The sequence below is a fragment of the Tiliqua scincoides genome, chromosome 1 (genome assembly GCF_035046505.1).
Source record: "Tiliqua scincoides isolate rTilSci1 chromosome 1, rTilSci1.hap2, whole genome shotgun sequence".
NCBI classification, from domain to species: Eukaryota; Metazoa; Chordata; class Lepidosauria; order Squamata; family Scincidae; genus Tiliqua; species Tiliqua scincoides.
The window spans coordinates 54754890-54777150 of record NC_089821.1 but is presented as its reverse complement, the minus strand read 5'-3'; the positions used below and the strand labels follow the sequence as shown (position 1 = coordinate 54777150).

General features: G+C 41.8%; 1 protein-coding gene and 1 pseudogene across 2 annotated transcripts in view; one reads left to right on the top strand and one right to left on the bottom strand.

The window, feature by feature from the left end:
• Window positions 1–22261, top strand: part of KCNQ1 (potassium voltage-gated channel subfamily Q member 1) — a 386395-nt gene that overhangs the window by 149123 nt on the left and 215011 nt on the right. The window lies entirely within an intron of this gene.
• On the bottom strand, window positions 14914–15030 carry LOC136638290 (5S ribosomal RNA; annotated as a pseudogene).

The following is a 22261-nucleotide window of genomic DNA, read 5'->3' as shown; positions in this document are numbered from 1 at the left end:
ACTTGCTAGATTATGCCTCTATTTTTCTGCTGAATACAGAGTTAGTGTAATCATGGGAAACCCAAATAAGAGAATAGCCTGGGAGTTTTCATGATGGATATTCGTACTTTTGAAAGAAAGATATTTTCTCCCAAGGTCATATGCTAAGATCACTGCAGTTGTCATGTGTCAAAATAATACATCTATTTTTAAACCTATAAACAGATGGGGTGACAATAATTGAGGCCCAAATTACAAAATGTTTTTAACTGGAAAAATGAAGGTGAAAAAGAGAGTTGATTTTGTGAGTAGCTGCTGATCAGGCTGACCAGGAGACTTCTCTCTTGTTTATTTTGGATAAGATATATGAAAACATTAGGAAAGGCTCACTTCTGCTTCCTTCATCAGTATTTGGTAGGGTTGTACTTTTTATTGCTCCGATAAGGCCAATCAGGTAATGTGCAGAATGAATTTTGTGGAATGTAGCTAAGAGAAGAATTCTAAAATTGCTGCGTAAGCCCCAAGTATTATATCCAGGGGGTAGAAATAATATTTTACCTGGACTGCAGTTCGCCTGTATTCTAGCTCAAAGGTCTGATGTGAACTGAGTTATATTAAAAGTCAGAGTACTTAAAAGTACATACTCTGTGTGCATGTGTGTGTAATTTTGGACTATTAGGTGAACGTGAGTCAAATTTTTTAAATGAATAATTTTCAGAAAATAGCATGACCACACTTATCCACACATCCAACACATGAAAAGTAAAATTAACCAAGTAAATCACAGCCAAAAACATGTACACAAAAATTGGTTTGCAGTGCAGTGTCCTAAAGGGCAGCCTACAGAAGGTCAAACCCATGATCAGACCGATGTCAAAATCTGCATCTTTTCATTTTCTCTGGGCTTTCTCTGGTTGCAGTATTGTGTAAAAGGATGACCACTTTTTGAAAGAAGGCTGTTTGAATTCTGCTGTTTAAGTTAATGTTAAGAAGTGACTTTATGTAAGAGCATATAACTTCACACCTTTCTGCTTCAAAGTTTACCATACGGAGGACATCAGGAATACCTTACTGCAGAGGTTCCAAAACTTTACAAGACAGTTGGGACCTCTGTAAGTAGTGATGGGGGGGGGAGGCACTTCTGGGAATGCACAGCAGCAGCAAAAAAAGAGGGTTTTCCACATACCTGGGGGTTGCACTGGCCGTCTGGAGGGTTTGGGGTGGCCCGTGGTCCCCTTTGCAGACCCCTTCGTACCTCAGAATGGTATCCTGATGCAGTGCCTTCTGAGGGGATGCCTTCTGGACTGTTGGTTGCTCTCATCAGATTGGTACCATTCTAGTGACCTGGCATTCCCCTTCACCTGCCCTTCAATAAGAGCCAAGTAAAGTGAAAGTAATTGTAGCTCTCATATGCTACCAACATTGTACAACTTTAGGGAACTCTCAAAACACATAAACCAAATTAGCATTGGGCTCATTGCAGTGCCAACAGCCGTTACCACCAAATTAAAATATGGTATCCTCTAGCGGAGCACCAGTGCACTCACTGTAAGGGTTTTTTGTCAGTGAGATGGAGACATAAATGATTCTGTTAAATCATTCAGGATTATTCATTAATCATATAGTATATGATTAAATATAATTAATGAATCTCATTATGTGGCTGGTAGCAGTCTTGACAGTGTGTAATAGCTCCCAGTTTCATCATTGACTGCCATTTGTCTCTATTTGCTGAAGCTGAGACAGTTGAAGGAAAGTTATGTCAGATTACACCAGCCCTCTATCTTTTCTCCTTCCAAAGAGCTTGTATATATTAGTGTTGGGCACATTATACTACAAGATTTTCCCTTCTCTTGTTGGTTTTCTAGTGGAATGTGGGACAATTTAAAAAAAAAAAAGGTCATGTGGTAGATGCCCACAGTCATAGAAAAAAGGAATCTAAAAAAGAACATAGTGAAACTAGAAGAGGTGCAGAAGAGAGAAACCAGAATGATTACTGGGCTGGGGCACCTCCCTTATGAGGAAAGCCTACAACATTTGAGGCTCTTCAGTCTAAAAAAGGGGGGGACATGACTGAGACACACAAAATTATGCAGGGGATGGGTAGAGTGGGTAGAGGGATGCTTTTTCCCTCTCACACAACACCAGAACTAGAGAACATCCATTAAAATTGAGTGTTGGGAGAATTAGAACAGACAAATGAAAATATTTCTTAACCCAGCATGTAATTAGTCTGTGGAACTCCTTGCTGCAGGACGTGGTGATGGCATCTGGCCTAGTTGCCTTTAAAAGGGGATTTGGACGGATTTCTGGAGCAAAACTCCATCAGAGGTTACAAACCATGTAGGTATGTACAGTCTGAGATTAGCTGGTTGCTGATTATGAGTGCTGGGTAGGAATTTTTCTTAGTCTTCCAAATTGGCTGGGGTGGCGGTTTTTTTGCCTATGTCAGACTGGCGAGGGGGAAGGTGTGTTCATAGGTTCCATGCACTAAAAATTGGTCACTTGTGTTTAGAAAAGTGGCCCAAGTTAAATCCAAGTGCAGACTTTGGGATTGCAGGGGTAAACAGAATGCCAGATGCAGGGGAGTGGCAGTGACATCCAAGTACCTTGTGGTCTTGCATGCTCTGGTGGGCTGCTATGAGATACAGGGAGCTGGACTAGATGGGCCTGATCCAGCAGGGCACTTCTTATATTCTTAAAAAGTAAGGCACTGTTCTGCATTTGCAAACAGTGACAAAAGAACCACTTCGATACATCAGGAAGAGGTTTCTAAAAAGTGCACAATTATATGGAAGAAATTAGGGTAGAGGATGTATTTCACTTAGACCACATCTTTTCATAGGTGTCACACAAAATGCAGGAAGATTGAAATCAGATTTTAAATCCAACTGCCTACATATCCATTAACCTATTTTTAAAAAAGGATGGAAGTGCTTTTAAAACTGCATTTTTGTCTTTCACACATACTACTAGTGGGAGAGAGAGACTCAGAAGCACTTTAAGTGGCATGAATGGAAATCAGCTTAAGAATCTGGCTTTGGGCCAGCAGAAATGTGAGCAGCAATGGATATCTGTGAAGATGAAACTGGAACGTATAAGGAAGGGATACTTACCAAAAGATGCAAATGGCATTAGATTCTCTGTGCTTTCCTATGTGTGATAATCTTCAGAATACATCAGAAACCTACACAGCCTTGATTTGGACAGTGGGGAATAAATGTGTAATTCAAAATGGCAATGATAGTAATTTGGTAAGTGCTTCTTCTGTTTCCTTACGTCAGGGGTGCCCAAGCCCCAGCCCTGGGGCCACTTGCAGCCCTCGAGGACTCCCAATCCAGCCCGCAGGAAGCCCCCAGTCTCCAATGAGCCTCTGGAGACCTGCTGGAGCCCATGCCGGCCTGACGCAACTGCTCTCAGTGTGAGGATGACTATTCAACCTCACGTGTGATCTGTGGGATGAGGGCTCTGCTTGCTCTTTCATGTCTGTGCTGCATCAGTGGCAGCGAAGGAAACGCTGGCCTTGCTTTGTGCAAGGCCTTTTATAGGCCTTGAGCTATTGCAAGACCTTCATTAATTCATATAAGTTCCATTTCTAATATATTCATTTATGTAAATTTATTCAAATTTGAAATGTAAATTAATTCTTTTTTTTCCCCGGCCCCAGACAGTCAGAGAGATGATGTGGCCCTCCTGCCAAAAAATTTGGACACCCCTGCCTTAGATGATCAATTAAGGGCTCAAACCTATCCAGTGATGATGCAGCTGCCAGGTAAGGGAGCATTTGTTCCCTTGTGTTGAGGAGCCTCTGTGACTGCCCCCTCCGGCACAGTAGGATAAAGCACACACCTCAGTGGCACTGCTGCAAGTGCTGGAAAGTTGGATAGAATTGGGCCCTAAATCTATCAGTTAAGAGCATAGTTAGAGATGGTTATTCAACTTCTTTCTATTATCAGTACACTCCCTTGTGTGTGCGTAAAATAAAAATATATAGTACCCATTTTTTTGGGGGGGGGATGTAATTCTAAGCATTAGGACTTAACTTTACAGAAGCTTTTTCTTTAAATGCTGGGCATATACTCATTTATAATCCTCACTGGACAATGTATTTGTTCTCCTTGACAGTTGAATAAGGGAGAAAAGACATTTTGAAAAATGTGTTCCTGTTGTCATTATCTGTGAGCCTTTCTCTGCATCTGTGCTGAACAGAATCCCTCAGGGTACCTTCTACTGTCATTTCCAGTTAAAATAAAGATGGATACCTGACTAGACTAGCTTTACTAGGATTGCCTCACATGATTGTTGTCCTGTAAATTAACTTGGTGAGTCATTTGTCAGTTGGTTTTAAAGACTGTTGGATTGTGAAATTCAGAGGATTTTTTTTTTCCAAAGGCAAATGCCTTTGGAAAAAATTATATAAAGTAACTTCCTTTTCAGTGTGAAAATGTATGATAGATAAAAAAACAAGGGTGCAAGCAGTACTGGGGGAAGGGGGGGAATGTCAGTTATATGACAAATTATTGCAGTTTACTCAACAGCAAAGAAATAGCTGTATTAATAAAAGTTTAAGTTGTAGTATCCATGTAGTCATAAAGTACTGTAAATAAATGTAGTTGTTTTAGCCATGCAGATTTAGAATTGCACATATTAATTTTTCAAATTTTATTTTAAAAGCTGTCAAAAATGTCACAGTACTGTAAAAGGAACTTTTCCCCCCTTCAGATCCTAGAAGTAAAAGTAACCTGGCTGTTGGTTGCATAAGCAGGTTTTTTTTTTATTTTAAGAAATTCATTAAATGTCTGATTGTGCATAGCATGTCTGACCTTTGGGTGTTCATGCTGTGCTTTCACCTGCAGGCCACCTTCTTGTCTTTAATTTACACAGTAGATGTTCATTACAGAGGTGGCGTCCGCTGTGATCCTCATCCACATTTCTACAGTATGAAATAACTTCAAACTTCACATCCAGGGACTTTCAGATTTGAAAGGAAAAAAATGAAAATACAGAACCTCCATGCACTGCACCTGATCTAGCATCCAGGTGGTTTCTGTCCTCCTGGCTTCTATTTTTGTGCAAAACTGGTGCTGGCAGTGATTTAAAATGAATATGGATGTTTAATTTAAAATGAATGTAGATAGCCCTGTCTTTCTACCATGTTGTTATAGTGTAATGCTAGAAGAAATGTCAAATCTCAAGATTGCTCAGGAGAGTCTTGTAGTAGAATGAAAAGTCTATGAAATTTCAAAGACAAGGAATGAAAACAGATTAGAAATATCATGATTAGATGTGCTGTGTGTATCGTTCTTTACAGTCATGGCAGGCATTAACTTTTATTACTTTTGGGGTATTGCATAATCTCTTTTGAAAGGAAGCCCTTGATGTTTTATAGGATTCATTATAGTAAAGTTGCTGTCCAGGCAACCTTTAAAGCAGTGTTTCTCAAAGTGTGCTCCTAGGAGCCTTCGGGCTCCCTGAGAGGGAGCACATCATAAGTGAGGGGACATACCATAAGTTTCAGGGAGCATACCATACACCATAAGGTGGCTACCCAACTGCCTCCTGCCCAGTTTGCTTGTCCATCCCTCCCACCTCCCCTGTCTGTAGCTCTTCTTCCTTGTTCCCCTCCTATTCCGGGTCTTTGCTGTTAATCAGTGTTGAACTTGGTGCTTCGCAACTCCTTACATGCACAAGCTGTATGGGGCTCCCGTAGACTCCTTTAAGGATTATGAAGGACTCCAGATGCAGAAAAGTTTGAGAACCATTACTTTAAAAATCTTCTAAATTATATTTAATTTGTATCCCACCCATCCAAATGCTCAGGATGGGTGTGGTTTAAAACAGGTAAAAATAAAATCTGCAAATGAAAAAGAAAACTAGAAAAGAACCTCACCGCCTGCTTAAATTCACTCAATAAATGTTAGCTCCCTTCTTAAACACAGGCACATATAAAAGAAAAATTGTCATGAAAATATATCATTTAAAATTGTAGGACCAATTCACAACATCAAGTAATGGGCAGCCCAATCCTAAACCTGCTCCTGCAGAGCAGAGCAACTGTGCCAATCAGGCTGTCAGCCCTACTTGAGGGGGAGGCAGCCACCAATGACACCAGCTCAAGATGAAGGACATGCTAAAGACGTGACAGGGCTGTCCACTATAAAACCATTTGTCCACTGCCTGGCAAAGATCAACTTCTTCTGGGTAGCGCTCCTGCTGCTTCAGAGAGCGCTCACTTTGAATCTGTGACTTGCATCCTACTAGGCTGGTCCCCTGCCTCAGCAGCAAATGGGATTGCAGACCTCTGTGCTCCACTGGAAGTAATGTTTTTCCGGCCGGGGGGGGGCATTTTGCCTTCCTGGCCCCAGAAGACACTATGGTCAGGTTTGCAATTGAGTTGGAGTGATATTGTGACTGAAACAATATTATTATCGATATTCTTGAAAATTTCCTGATGTCTAACAGTTGACTGTACAAGAGTGATGGCTAGATAGGTACACCCAGACAATATATTCCATGTTTTCATTCCTCGTATGATGCCTTGGAAACATGGGACATCTATAGTATAGCTTCTTGTTTTCGCTGTGTTGTGGAAGTGCTATTGAGAAGATTCTTGGCTACTTGGGCAGCACAATTTGGCGCTCCCGTGGCACGCGACTGCAGCAGCACAAAAACCAGCTGCTGCCGCATCCTGCGCGCCAATGGCAGCCGTGGGCAGCACCTTGGGAGAAGGCAACTTTCGTCTTTCGACCTGCCTCCCTTCCTCCCCACTCCCTCCCCCCGACACACTTCCTGCCCACCCTCTCCCCGCCTCCTCCCTCCCCGGAATGTCTCCTCCTCACCTGCCCCCCACCCTCACTTTCCTCTCCACAGCTCGGCGGTCCATGGGACCACCAAGTGGTGGAGGTTGGGCACCCGCCCAGCGCTAGCACAGGCGCTCACCCGGTGTCAGGCCTTGCCTTATGGCACGCTTACGACATTGCGCACAGGCAGTAAGCTGGCACATCGAGCCAGGATTGGGCTCTAAGTCTCCAGAATTATAAATTGCAAGGGAATAAATAGCCTTAGTGCTGGCAAGTCTTACTGGAGGTATTGCCAAACACTTGCAGTTTTTCAAAATATCACAGCCTGAAATTCTCTTATTAACTGAAGGGAGATTGCATAAAGAAAAATAACACAAAACCTCCCAAATATCTTTGGAAATAAATTCCCTCAAATATATTGGTCCTGATTCAATAAACAACATTAGCATGTGTTTGATTTAGGCAGGTCAAACGTTAGCCTACTGAATCAGGGTTAGAATTCCTATGTAGAAAACAGCTGGGATTGCAGCTGGGATCTGAGTCCCACATCTTCTGTTTTAATAATAAACTAGAATGTGCTTTCTACCTAACTTGAATAGTCATGTTGTCTGCTTTGGCATCACCTGGAGTGACTAGAGCTGGAGAAAGAACAATTTCTCCTCCAATGTCTGTCCTTTCTGTATGGGAAATGAATGGCAGGAAAACAGAGAAAACAGGAGAAAACAGATGCATAAAATGCATGGATGTGCAAACTTGGCTTCACAGCAAATATGTGTATATAATACATAACAGTGAATATATCCATGTAGGACACAGTAATTTATGTTCTCCTTCACAAGCCCCAATAGAATGAATGGGACCACTGCCGTGCTCTTGGACAGCTCTCATTCATTTCAGTGAGCTATTTTGCAAGAAGCACTCCTGGTGGATTGTGCCTGTATTCTGTGCTAATTTGTTCTAGTAAGCTCTGTTCTTTTTCCAGTACATTTGCTTAACTCTGTTTTTCAGCTGATTTATTTTTTCTAATTGCTGCTGTGCTTTTGGCAGTTCGGTTTTCCTTTGCAAGTAGAAGTAAACTGGACTCTGTTCTGCCTCTAAATCTTTTGACTTTTCATTTTGGAATTAGAAGCAGTCTTAGATGCAACATCTGCATACTTTTCTCCCATGCTCTCATTCCACCTTCACTGCCAGCTTTTGGTAACAATCTGTGCCTTTCTGAGTGGCTCCAGTGCAACGTGTCCACACCACAGAGTGGGGTGGAAGTACAACTGATATAGAAAGAGGCATGCTTAGATTGTTGTGTTTATATTCTTATTCAACCACTTTTCCAGCGTATATATAAAGTTCTTGATATGTTTAGAGGTAACACATGAATAGATCTTCAGGTTAAGGAACTTTGTTAAAATCCAAGCATGTGAACTTGTAAATGTAAAGCTACAGAGTAGTGCACACAAAAATATTCCCACCAGCACCTGGCCACTGCAAACTGCCTTATGGCACTTTTGTGATGGGCATCCCCTGGGCAGTGTGTTAGAGACTGGCGCTTGTCAGGGATTGGTTCAGGCCCTAAGTGTGCCTACAAATTGCAGCCTCATAATACCATCTTAAAAATAAGGTCTATTAACCAGAGACATTAGGGGCAATCCTAACTTACACTGGAACAGGCAAGCCAGGAGGCTTATGCTGTGTCCAGCGCAGGACTGTGGGCAGCAGCGGCTTAGCCAGAGGCAAGGGGAAACCTTTCCCCTTACCCCTGGGTAAGGGCTGCTGACCACAATGGGTCTCCTTGGACTTGCGCCACTTCCTGAGGTGGCACAAGTCCAGGGGGAGCGGAGCGGCTTAAAGTCGCCCTGGCTCCCTCTCCTCACCCGCCCGCCCCCGGGGCCACCCATTGCCATCCCCCCCGCCCAGGAATGCCTCCTTCTCCTCCCTGCCCCCCACACCTACCTTTTCTGCTTGTGTCAGCACAGGCAGGCTGACACAAGTGACTGAGGGGAAGCCGGCGCGGAGGCATCTGTCAGCCTCTGCAGACCGGCACTTCTCTGAGCGCTGGCCTCCGGCTTACCCTCGAGGAGGCGCAAACGTGCTTTACGGCACGTTTGCGACCCTCCTAGGCCAGCTTATCTAAGGGCTTGGATTGTGTCCATTGTCTTCCAAGTGCCTTTTCAGCAGCATCAGTGCCCCTATGTGTACACATAGTGAAATTCATACATATGCAATTGTTATGTATTGATTCACATTTTAGCTAAATGTGTTTTTTTCTATATCACAATGTTTTCCATGTAGGAAGTTTATCTGTTTCTAAAATGACCCTTTTCATAGAGTCTGAATTAATATGTATCTTGTGTTAATTGTCCCCTGAATGTCCCTAGGCTCTGTATATACTTCTTCATCCTTGCACTACTGATCAAAAGCTTTTAATTAAATGTGACTGTGCCAGAAAGAGACCTTTACTTACAAAAACCAGAAAGATTCATGAACTTTCTTTACAGACATTTTTCCTAAGGCAGAAGAGGGTAAATCTTATTTGGACCTCAATTAGACAGGAGTCAGTGTTACTGCTAGCCAAGTCTTCTTTTTCTTTGATCTCCTCACTACTTTGCATTATAAGACTGGGAATTATCACCCCACCACCACCCGCAGGTTTCGCTACCTTTCTTTTTCAAGTTTGTAGACGCCTTCAGATCAAACTCTGTGTATCAGCCCTACCCCCATCTTTTTCCAAACTTAGTAGAAGCAACATTTGCAGTAGTAAAACAGTACTTCAAAAGTATTCATTTTTTTAAGGAAATGCCCTTTAGGCATATGCATATATAGAAACCCCTAAGTATTTTCCTATTGCTTTTTTAATATAAAAATGTGTATAGCTAAACCTACACCTAAGGTTTAAACCTAAGTACTTAAGTACCTACTTAAACCTATATTACCTAATGAGTATACAGAAAATGTCCTTTAGGCATACATTTGAAAATAAAAGCCATTACTTAAATAAGTTTACAATAGATATAAGTAGTATTATAGTGCAGCAGAACTTATTTTTAAGAAAATGTCCTTCAGCAAATGTTCTGAAGATTTTGCTATGTTATCTTAATAATAAATCATTGATGACGAAGTAACACAAGATAATCATCATTACAAGCAAAAGCCCTAAGGCCATAACATTGACAGGCCATGTGCTTTGGCATATATGTCTGTTTCTCTCTGCATTGTTTCTGATACATCCCAGAACTTTCATACAATGGGGGTAACAGCGTAAGATCAGGAGTAGGCATTGTCTCCCTCAGTGTATGTAGAATGGGTGTGAATTGCAGAAGCAGATCTTTTCTAAACAGGTCCAAGTTTAAGAGGGCAAGTGTATACAGTAATATGGCTGTGAACTGATTCCAGAGCAAACCCACTAGAAAGCAGGCATGGGAACTTGGTCAGGTGACTCAAGTCTGAGTCACGAAAATCAGCATTTTTCACTGACTCATTTATACTCACGTTATGTGTGTGGAAGATTTGGCAAAACACTCAAGTCAAGGGCCCCTTGACTCGGCACTCATCCCCATGAATGCAGGCTCAAGTCTGTCTGTGTCTGGGTGTGCTTGCTTACTTTTTTCCGCAGTGTGAAAAACCTCTTGGGGCCATCCTTCAGACTGGGTGAACAGCAGGGAAGGGTTATTGTTTGCTTTTGCATCTGAGCAGGAGGGGGGAAGGCAGGAACAGACTCTTTTGCCTGTCTCTGATAGGAAGGAACTGATGATTATTGGATGAAGGATGGGCGGTCTCTGGATGAGGGAGAACAGGAGAAGGAGCCCAAGGGAGTTTTTGCCTTAGGATTGGCTGGTGAAGCCCAGGGAAAAAGGAGGCGGGGAAGTGGGGCGGGGGAGGTTCGTAGCAATCACATTTTCCAGTGGCATGACTACTGTGAGCTGAGCTTCTTTGTTACTTGGGGGGGGGGGAGGAAGCCCCATTGAATGACCGGCTGCAGTGGAAGTACTTCTGAGTAGAGCTGCAAGGGATTGGGTCTGCCTGGTAAGCCTCCCAGCTGCTGTGCGTCTTCCCTCTTGCCTCATCTGTCCCCGTTCCCACGCAGTTCCTCCCACCCCCTCCTGCCCTGTTTACAAATGGGTGGGGGCAGCAGGGGAGTGTTGAAAGAGAACACACACACACACACAGCCTGGCAACAGCCCTGTTTTTTTTCTGTGCCTGACACGGGGAAAAAAGTCTCTGTGAAAAGGCAACTCAGCGACTTGGGAAGTGTGCCATTATGACTCGTTTTCGAGTCAAGTCATGGGGGTAGAGACTCATGACTTGACTCAAGTCAAGCCGCACTGAATTTGCTCATTCTTGCTAGAAAGCTTTGCATGTGTGAGCTTCCTCCTGTGCCAGCAACTCATTTGCAGATCTTGCCAAGCACAAAACTGGATTGCTTTCCACATCACCATAGACCCATATTTGAGTGCATTTGTGTTGTCATCAAATAGGCTCTTGTAGTACTAGACCAAATAAGTAATTTATCTGATCCCAAATAAAGCAGCATGCTTTATTCCCCCCTCCCCAGTAAGCATTCGTCATGAATGCTTACTGAAGTAAGCCATTTAGTTATTTGATTTTTCTCTGTAAACCGCTTTGTGAACTTTTAGTTGAAAAGCGGTATATAAATATTGTTAATTAATAAAATTAATAATAATAATGATGATTCCTCAGATAAATCTTTGATTCCGTCCTGGGCTCCAGAATGGACTACAATAAAAAATGGCCTGGGAAGGATTTGGAGGCAAGCGTGGAAAAGCACCCCACCTCCCCACTTGCTAATCCTTCTCTGCAAGTGCTGTCCCCACATTCCTGTTTTCTGGGCAGAGATGGGTTTGGGAGACAGTCAGGAGATGGTCTTGCCATTTGCCAAAACAACATCTGGTCCCACACTTGGAGCAAATTGACACAATAGCCCCTTCTCTCCAGAAGATCTGTTTTCATGAACTTTTATGTCAGATACCCACATGAATCCAAAACTTATGAATGCTACAGTATGTGGCATGTTGAATTGGAGAGAGTCAGCAGATTGTTTTGTGTACTTATAAGGATGTGTCAAATGTGTACCAGCGTTTAATCTCTTTGCAGGTAAATTTAAACCAATGCACTATGCTGTTACAATTTGTTTTCTATATTTTTAGTCTTCTGTATAACAGGTGGTTCATCATTTTTAAAAAGTTTTCTAATTTGTTTCTTTCTTTAGTAACATAATGACCCTGTTGTTAATTAAATTGACAGTGCTTCCGATAAATGTTGTGAGGGACAACCAAAGCCTCACACAGGCAGTTCTGCTGCTAGGCTCAGGGCTAACTGGGTTATTATGGTCGTTGGCCTTTCCTCAGAAGAGTTAGAAATAGGGCCAGCTAGTGATGACAAACTCTGCTGTGGTTTTGTGAAAATTGCAAACAGCAGCTGTCAACCCACCAAACTAGGTTTGGTTTGGTAACTAAATCCAGATTTCTTCTCCCATATTTTTAATTGAAGAACAAATTTATTAAAAAAAAAAAATCAGTGCATGTGCACATGTATACATGCGCACAAAAAGATAAATGCTGTGCAAAGGATGTGTGTTGTTCTCTGAAGTGGCACCTTTTAATTTGCTAAGTCAAAATTACAGTTTTGTTATTTTTAGGGTATGTTAACCCTTCCATTTTAAATGTCTGTTAGAATCTTTTATTGGTGGTTGTGGAGTCACTTTGGTGGAGCCAGAATATATCTTTTTTTGTTTTCTATTGTGCATTAAAGCCCACATGTGTTTGTGCATGAATCGTGTGCCATTCTGCCTTCATTTTCAATCCATTTTTTCTCCTTTTCTGAGAAAAATGACATCCTTAAAGGAATTGCAAAAAGGAGCAAAATCTTTGATTGGACAGTGTAGACATAGCTGTAATAAATCTAATCATTTAGGCTGTGGGCACAGAGTGATTTCATATAGATATTGTCTCAGCCACAAAATACATTGTACTCTAAACTTTTAAATAAGCTGGGCAAGACTGGATACAATTGAAAATGCGTATGTCTTAGGAAAATCTCTCTTACATGAAAATTCATATTCAAGTCATTTGGAAAGATTGGTTATGTTTCTGGGGGTGAGAATTAACATTCTAGCTCAAGGCAAATGCACATCTCTTTAAAAAAAACTCTTCTATGTGATTATGACAAATATTGTAAAATTCTTCAAAGGATGCTAAACTCCTGGAAACTGCTGATGGCAAATGTCCAATCTTGCTTTGACTTCTTCCTTTGGACGATTAACATTTGATGATTGCTGTTAGTTGTGTAATGGAGTCCTGTCTTGTAATCTTTGACAAAAATCCATATTAGAAAGTTTCCATATGTAGTACATCATATGTGCACTGGGTGGGCCACGGTTAATTTTGGTATAAATTCATTCTTATAAGCAAATTCAAATTGTCAAAATTCAACCAATAAAATGATTAGGACTTCAAAGATACTCACTTTGCTTGCATATTTCTCTTCTGATGTGATTTGGATTGTTACTGCTATGTTTAGCACCAAGCCATGGAGCTGGCACTTAAATGTTTATTATTCCTACTACTGCTAGTAGGAACAGTAACTATGGAGATGGCCAAATTCGTCTTGGATCACCCAGTATTACTGTCGATTCTTATCTCACTTGAGATACTGGATCTATTATTTAACCTGATTTTTTTAAATTCCTTACTCTCATCCACCTATGTCTAGATAGCATCTGTGAACTTTGCTGAATATTACTCCCTGCTCTCATGTTTAGCTTTATAATAATAGGAATGTTCAACAGTAGAGTTTGTCAAAGTCTCTGAACTTGAGCCCTCTTTTGAAACAATGCAGCTTCCCCAAAACCCACTTGTGTATACCTGCCTGAGTACTGCTCCTTGAACTATTCCCCCCCATCCACTTGTTTCTTCTCCATCCCATCTTCAACTAGTTCACAGGATACAGTGGTGCCCCATTATCTGTGGAAGGTCTGTTCTGGATACATGGGACCCCCCCTTGCCCCCATTAGTTCAGAGGTTCCCAGACTGTGTGTCACAAGGGTTCGACCTGGACCCTCAGTGGCTTCTGCAGTCCTCATAATGCCTCTTAAAGGCATAAAAATATCACTTCCAGTTTTGCTGAAAACTGGAAGCTGCTTCTTCTCTTTTTTGCTTCTAATTGTCATTCTGAGCCTACCACAGACCACACATGGATACGTGCGACCTCTGCAGGGCTCAGAAGATTCTCTGGAGTGAGGCGCAGCTCCTCCTAAGGCTTAACCTCCTAAGGGTTCAGGTTGGCCAACCCCACTGGTTCAGGGACCCCGTTCCTCCCCAAACTGTGCCTCATGACACCCAAATGATGCACAGTTTGTGAACCCATTCATTACTAATAGGCATGGGGGGGGCTGCAGATAAGTGAAACAGCCGTGAGCACCCAGACTCATTGCAACATACCTGGGGGGACTGTGCAACCTCTGGAGGATCCTGGAGGCTTGCAGCCCTGTCCACGAGCCTTCCTGCTGCAGTTGGGCCCCACTTCTGGTTTGCGGTCAGAACTCCTGAGCACAGTTTCCAAAACCGGAAGTGGGCTCTGACTGCAGATCGGCGCCCACTCCAGTGATTGCTGTGGCGCTGTCAGGACACCCACTTATGGGTAACTCCCTTTAAGGGGAAAGTGACCCATTTTGGTTCCAATGGTGGGTATTGACCCACCACTTTGAGAATCACTGATACTATATACATTTTTGGTATTGTAATGGAGATGGTGAAGCTGCCATAAGAGGTTACCAGCCTCTCACTTTCCCTCCAAGAAGCTTGGGGTAGTGTTGTACCATGTTCTACCTACCATCCATTCTCCCCCATTTGATCCATGTAGTAAAACTCCATGAGACAGATTAGACAGAGTGAGAGTGACTGGCCCAAGGTCACCCAGTAAACTGCATGGCTGAGCGAGGATTTGAACCTGGGTGTTACTGCTCCTAATCATTCTAATCACTCTAACCATTTCCCAACAGTGGCACCACCAGCCTGCACCATTAGATAGGAATAGTGGCAGAGTTTTGAGGATGGTTTTGAGTGTTGTGCTTACTGGTGGTGGTGGTGGTTGGCAACCTTCAGTCTTGAAAGACTATGGTATAAGCCTACAGCACCCAGTATTCCCAGGCGGTCTCCCATCCAAGTACTAACCAGGCCTGACCCTGCTTAGCTTCCAAGATCAGACGAGATTGGGCATGTGCAGGGTAACAGTTACTGACCTTTGAGAATACCCACCAAAAATGTGGGCAAAGTGTTCAGACTTGATGTTTTTACTAGAACGCAGTCTTTAATCCCAGTTTATTTTGGTTGCAACAAGAGTGACAGAATTGACCCTCTAATCAGGCTTCACACAGCTTCCTCCCTCTTCAACAAATTATGGGTACCAATAAAACAGAGCAAATTATCAATTTTTAGAGGTGTTTGTTTACGGTGAGTAAAATAGGATTATAGCCTAAATCTTACTGAACACAATGGGCTTACTTTTGAGTAAAATAAATAACACCATTTTCAAACACCCCTGTCAATTATTTTTTATACCATGGGGGGAGCACATGAATTTACCGTCTCAAGCACCAAAATGTCCAGCTGGCCCTCCAGCTGGTGATTGGCTGTCTGAATTCTCTGACACCTCACCAGTGTGGCCTGGTCTCCTTTCTCAGTTTTCGTTTTGAAGGTTTTCCAGGAAGTTCTAAGTTCTGTTGTCAACCAGTGTCTGAGGTGTGTGTGAGCACTGGTACAATTACCAAAATATCAACTCCTCCTAGTGGTTGTCTGAATCCAAAAGGGAAGACCTTTACTTTCCTTTGAAATTGACTTGGAATATTAACAAAAACAAACGATGTTGGAGTCCAGTTTTTTTAAATCAAGATCATAATCATAAAATTATCTTTAAATGTATTCTTTTCTTTGCAAAAATGAATTTTTTTTATCATATTCCGAAGAGGCAGAAGAGATTGTGTCCCTGTATATTGTGAAGCAATAATAAATCATGCAAAATGTCCAAAGGTTAGAGCCATTATGAACAAAGGGCTGTTCTTGAAGACTGCTGACATTCTGTGCAAGGGAGGTGATGCAGGGAAGGACTTTCTTTAGTTGTGAAAATGTAATCTCTGAGACTTCAATTCCATGCATGCTTATCTAGAAATAAAATCCATTGAAATAAGTAGAAGTTACTTCTGAGTAAATATACATAGAATTGGGCTATAAGGCTGAAATCCTAAACACACTTACTTCTGAGTAAACATACGCGGAGAATAAATCGAGGGGAATTTAAAAATAAAAAGCAACACTGGAACGCTGACTGCCTGACTGGGCCTTGCTGCTGGTAGAATATATGTTCTGTGGGCGGCAACTGCTTAAAAAAAGGCCATAAAGTGCTCTTTGTCAGCACGCCAAGTAGTGTGCTGCCAAAGGGCCGGCAGGAAGTTCGGAGCCTTCCCATGTGCATCATCAGAGCACCAGCCACTCACCTACCAAGGATGGTATGGTGGCAGAGGAGGCAGGGAGAGGGTGAAACTGGATGGGGAAGGGGAAGAATGGAGCAGGAAGGCTGCAGGAAGGGAGGATTTGTTGGCGATAGTGCATGCTGGATCCTAGGCTCCCCCCCCCCCCCAGCAGCAGCTTCCCAACTCTCTTTCTCTTCTTAGACTTGTACCAGCAAAATCGCTGATGCAGGTAGGAGGAGACCAATTTAAATCCTCTTTCCCTTCCAAAACCTCCTGCTCCACCCCCACCCCCCCACTGGATGCAGTGTGTGCCTTCTCAGCGGGGGAGGGGGGAATTGGATTGGGCTGTGACAAAGTGGTAATATAAAGATTTAAGTTTGTAGATTTAAAAAAAAAAAACACAACCAGAGCTGGCCTACTCCTCTTTCTATAGGAGTTTCACCATTTTACTTCAACTGGAATTGTCATACTTACCCTGAGCTCTGTTAAAAATCTTGGCTGTACTTTTTATGACTGTTAGGGGAGTGAATGTGTACTTAGTGTTGATTTTTCTACAAATTATTCTATCTCCCTGACACATAAAAGGGAGCAGGGCCATTGTGGTGTTGGAATGAGGGAACCTCTCAGTAATATTATAACCTCAAGGGTGAATGAGAGAACATGGTACAATTTTCCTTTTGTCTTGAATCCAAGTTCTAGCTGCAACAGCTCATCATAATTAGAAGCTTCTCAGCAGCTGTGGATAACCTTGAAGGTTGCACTGGGTCCTTTTTATTACCCTTGGCTCTCCACTGCATTGTAAATAATGTCTCATTAAAAAATGAAAAGCTTTGTCTTCCAGAATTAACTTTTATAAAAAGGTTACATCCTGAAATGTGTGTTTGGCTGAACCCAATGCTCTGTCCCTCCCCAACTTAGTTTTTTTTTAAAGAAAATTGTCAAAAGCTTTTAGTGGAATCTCTGTTAGGCTTAGCTGGTTAAGTTCTTGGAAAACTTAGTCAGCACCCATGCTCAATGACAATAATGTTTCTGGAGGGGAAAATATAGAAACCAAATGGCATTGGAGTGAAGAGGAAATATTTATTCAGGGAAAAAGTGCAAATCAGTGAGAGCAAAGCTCATATTGGAACACACTATTAGTGAGTCACAGCACTCACTATCATGAGCTTGCAGTTAAGAAAAAGGTTTCTTAAATCAGTCCTGCAAATTTTTATCCTGCTTCTGCTAAGCAGAAGGTATAAGATGTGCAGTGTTAGAGGAAACAGTAAGATCCTAATATTCCTTTTAAACTGCTTCCCAAGATGTGAGATCCAGGAGGAGGACGACTGCTTTTGTACGATCATATACGATGCAATCGTATATGATTGTATTCCTACTCAAACACACATCCATTTCTTCAGCTCTGCAAATGAACCTGCCTACACTTTTGAAGGGAATGTTGCAGGCATGTGCCAGTCATTTGTGAGGCTGGGCAGTCTGACCAAGACTTGGCTGAGAGATTGATTTTACCTTCTCTGCTCCAGCCTTTATCTTCCTCCAGCCTTGTCTGCTTAGATAGACCATAAATTATGTAAACTTGTTACGTAAAACCATAGCAATGCTTGATTTGAAGTTGGGTTACTTTAGCATTTTTGGATAAGGCAGGAATGGAAGTTTTAAAGATATTAATGTTATCATAGTTTTGTAACTTACCCACTGAAACTTAAGTTGCAATATGATCTTACAGAAATGTGTAGGTATGGAAGGACATGAACCACCTCCATTCAGAGTCTTTTGACGATGTCCTGTGTTAGGAGTTTGGGTTGGTGCAACTTACAGTGCTGTAATGGCTTACTGCACTACCTCAGGGTTGGTACCATTGTCCATTATGTCTGTCCATTATGAAAGTGGTTGTACCTGGGATCACATCAGAAACCCACATTGCTGTACTTGCACAACATCAACTGTGATCAACTTAAGGTGTTCATTTAAGGTATTAGGGTAGCAACAATCACAGGTTGTGACATTGCCAGCAGAAGATCTGCAAGATGAATACAGTATGCCTGAGACTGACTTGTAGGATGTGGGCCCAACCCTATCCAACTTTCCAACACTGATGTAGTTGTGCCAACAGGGCATGCGCTGCATCCTGCGGTATGGGGGCAGTCACAAAGTCCCCTCGTGGCGGCAGTGAAGAAGGCCAGTTCTATGCTTGGGATCATTAGAAAAGGTATTGAGAATAAAACAGCTAATATTATAATACTGTTGTACAAATCTATGGTAAGGCCACACCTGGAGTATTGCGTCCATTTCTGGTTGCCACATCTCAAAAAGGACATAGCAGAAATGGAAAAGGTGCAAAAAGAGAACGACTAAGATGATTACGGGGCTGGGGCACCTTCCTTATGAGGAAAGGCTACGGCGTTTGGGCCTCTTCAGCTTAGAAAAGAGACGCCTGAGGGGGGACATGATTGAGACATACAAAATTATGCATGGGAAGGATAAAGTGGATAGAGAGATGCTCTTTACACTCTCACATAACACCAGAACCAGGGACACCCACTAAAATTGAGTGTTGGGAGAGTTAGGGCAGACAAAAGAAAATATTTCTTTACTCAGCGTGTGGTTGGCCTGTGGAACTCCTTACCACAGGATGTGGTGATGGCGTCTGGCCTGGATGCCTTTGAAAGGGGATTGGACAAGTTTCTGGAGGAAAAATCCATTACGGGTTACAAGCCATGATGTCAGAATGCCAGATGCAAGGGAGGGCACCAGGATGAAGTCTCTTGTTATCTGGTGTGCTCCCTGGGGCATTTGGTGGGCCGCTGTGAGAGAAAGGAAGCTGGACTAGATGGGCCTATGGCCTGATCCAGTGGGGCTGTTCTTATGTAAGGTAAAGGTACATTTGTTGCCTTGCCATGGGGCTCTGTTGTGGCTGCATTGCTGCTAGAAAGATGGACAAGTTTGGGCTCTGATTCATTTAAACAGAGAGTTGTATGCAGTTCCTGAGCTTTACTGTTACATAGTTAAGTTAAATAGCTGCTGTGAATTTCTGATAAAGGTAAGGGGGAAAAATGAGCAACTTCAAGCCAGCATTGGATTTAAATCCAAGGGCATTTCATTCTGATCGGTATTTCCACATGGAGCCACATTGTGTTTTTCTGAAGGGCTGTTTTGCTGACTATAGCACTTTTGAAGTACAAGTTTTCCTCCTCTTGCTCCACAAGGAGAGTTCTTCAGATGATACTATTTACGCTTACCGCACTGACAGCCCAGTCCTATCCTATTGCTATTACAATCTAGATAGCCACAAAAAGGGGAAAGGAAATGAAGATAGGGAAATAATATGCTTTTGTTTCACTTGTCTGTATTTAATCTTAATTATAATATGGATAGAGGTCTAAAAGCATAGTGCCAAAGTCTTCATGGAAAAGGTGGGTTTTAAGAAGAAGAGGAGGAGGAGGTGGAGGAGGAAGAAAGTAAGGGAAGAGACGCTGTGCAGGTGTTCCAGCAGGCAGTACCAGGTCAGAGTCGTTTATCACCTTGTAGAGGCCTCTTCACAAGCCTAGAGAGACAAGCTGGATGACCATCAGGATGCCACCCAAACAGTCGATCTATTAACTCTCTCCATTTGAGATGGAATCCAGCTGTGGATTTGACGTTTCTGGAATCCGGTTTTTCCAAAAACAAATTGGGTGTGCAAACTTGGCTACAGAATTCTTCTGCCATAGTTCTTCAGTCTCTACCCAACAAGAAGATTCATAAGTGAAACAACTATGTTCCCATAAAAGTTAAAAATGGCAAATCTAACTTTATTAGTTTTTTATTAATCAAAACTTTAAATTATTTAATTTATCTGTTAAATAAATGTAGTAATAAATACTGTCTGGAATTTTTTTTTCATTTTTAAGAACTGCTTTGGTGTATCTACTTATTTTTCCATGAATCTCCAAGTCCTGAATACATACCATCATAACATATGGCTACAGTTATGACTATGATTTCAGGGGATTTTTTTTTTTTTTTAAATGAAGAAAACATCTGGGTTGGAGAATACTGCAAAGTGAAAAGGATTCGGCTCTGTAACTGACCATAATAATAAAGGGTAGAAACATAATTTTAAACATGTGAGGAAGACAAAAGGAAAACAGAGTTTCTTTTCTTCCTCAACTATCCTTTTACTGCCGAGCATTTTTAATACCTACTAAACTGATGATTTACCCTGATCCACAGGGAATGCTCCCAAACGTTTTATACATATGTAACATGTTTCATACAGGTAGCATATACGTTTATAATTCAGTAATACATTATATTCATTATTAATAATGAATAATATTCATTATTAATATAATTTAATATTTTTTATTCCAATAATTATTATGGATATCAACTAACAAGCAGTTATAGTTGGTTGACTTTCTTTTGCATTAATTTTTAAGGTTGCTGCCATATTTCAGAATCATTCAGAATTTGGCAAATTTGATATTCTGACTTGTGGGAATTCACTAGACCTGCCCAGATGGGCTCTGGTTTACATTTATTATGTCATCCTCTGCATAGGGTATAGAGGCCTCTGCACCTGCTGAAACAGCATAAATCAGCCCTCTCTGTCACCCCAACAGACCTACTTGACACTGCAGGCTGAGGCTCCAGGTTTACATGGCATTTAACTATAGTTCTATGATCAGTGAAACCCTACAGAACCCCTGCATGTACAGGAGTGTTTGAGATGATAATGCTATGGCTGACTCAACAGTGGAAGCAAAGAGGTCTGGTTAAGCAGGGCCTAGGTGTCTCCATTTAACTTGGCCTCTGTACTCAGGGATAACCAAAATGAAATATGGAAAAATGGCTTGTTGAGTTTTAACTAAAATTAAATTGTAATCACAGCAGATCACAAGATAGAATTTTTCCCTAGTTTTGTGGAACAGAACAACTTGGTTCTTTTGGAGCAGCATTTGAACAGGAAAATGTGCAAAATGTTTGGGTGCTCATTCCTCCACTTTGGGTTGCAGCCAAAGTCCTGGATAGCCCACTGGACTGGGTTCCAGCTTCAGTACCGTCCTAAGGTCTCCAATTTTAGCTCCACATCTTCTGACAATGAGTTTGTTGCTATCAAGTTCATACATGCATTCAAGTGATAATACTGTGATTCAGGAATTTGATAACTGATAGTGGTTGATTTTAAAATATGTTATCTTTGGAACATGATCCTGCATTGTTAATGGCATATTTTTATTTCAGCACATGCCTTTCTGGCATGTGGTCACTATAGTTAATGAGCTTTTGTTTGTACAGTGTTCATGGGTGCTGCAAGCAGCTTTTTACCCTGAGGGCTATCCGTCAGGCTATGTTGTTCATGTTTTTTATTATCAATAGCTGAAAGGATTGAGTAACAAGAGTGCTATTGTCCTGTGGTAGCACTTTATGTATCCATCTGGACTGATCTGGCAGGTGTGGCTGAGTGCTCCACTTTGTGGTGGAAAATTGAGCTTGTGAGGCAACTTTTTGTAAGTGGCATTGATAGCATTTGTGTAAATGGGCTGTCTGCCTTAGGAATGGCCAAATAATTCCTGCTGAATTTTAGTATAATATATCCTATAATATCTTCATTTTCTGCTGAAATCTGTTCCCTAGGCTAGAGCCACGCAGCCCCCTTTATAGAGAGTTGAAAATGGTTTAAAGGCTTTGCTTCCCATAGTGCATATTTATTTCTTTTGCCCCACCATCACATATTGTCAAACTTGTTAGGCAGGTTTTTGAAACTAAACTCAGTAATGACACTCACTAGGTGACTTTGAACCAGTTGCTACCTCTCAGCTTCATTAACCTCACTGGATAAGTATAAAATTAGTGGTAGTGCAGGAGGAGAACCATATGTGCTTTACTCAGCTCCTTTGAGAATGGGCAGGGGGAAAATGTTTTATTGATAAAGTCTTGTCAAACCTGTTTACCAGAGTCATACATACCACAAATAATAATCTTTCTTTGAGACTACCTGACAAAATAATGTCCATCACCA